The following is a 589-nucleotide window of genomic DNA, read 5'->3' on the forward strand; positions in this document are numbered from 1 at the left end:
CCAGAGCATGTGATTAATTCTTTAAAAGGAAAAAAAAAAAATTATAAAACGTTCATTAATTTTCCTTTATGTTATTTCCATTTCTAACTCCTTATTTACTTCTTTAATAGGGGAACAGGTCATAGTGATTGCTGTAGATATAAAAGCAAGCCTAGGGTCATTTATTTCCATGAAGGTGACAGTTTCCCCAGGGCGATGATCATATTTGGATCATAAGGGATAATGCATGTGTCAGAAAAAGGTATGGGAGAGTAAATTAGTAGAGATTTTTACTGACAGCAACAGTAGTAGTCCAAGTTGACCAAATGCTTTCTCTCTTTTTTTTCAAAGTAACTTTGTAGACGGTTGGTATAATATTTGCATTTATTGTCCTTTTTGAATGCTGACCTTCAAATCTGCAGTTGCACTGGTTTGTTTTTGGCAGCATTTTGTTTTTTAAAGGCTCTTTTGAGGCCAGGTTAATTTCCACCGAGATTTTTTTTTTTTGCCTCAAACATTCCATCTCATTTTACCTCCCGTGCTTGGTCCTCATTACAGCATGACTGACTCTAGAGTGAAATATGGCAGCTCATAAAGGTATTTTTTATCC

The sequence above is a fragment of the Pteropus alecto genome, unplaced genomic scaffold (genome assembly GCF_000325575.1).
Source record: "Pteropus alecto unplaced genomic scaffold, ASM32557v1 scaffold71, whole genome shotgun sequence".
Classification (NCBI taxonomy): Eukaryota; Metazoa; Chordata; class Mammalia; order Chiroptera; family Pteropodidae; genus Pteropus; species Pteropus alecto.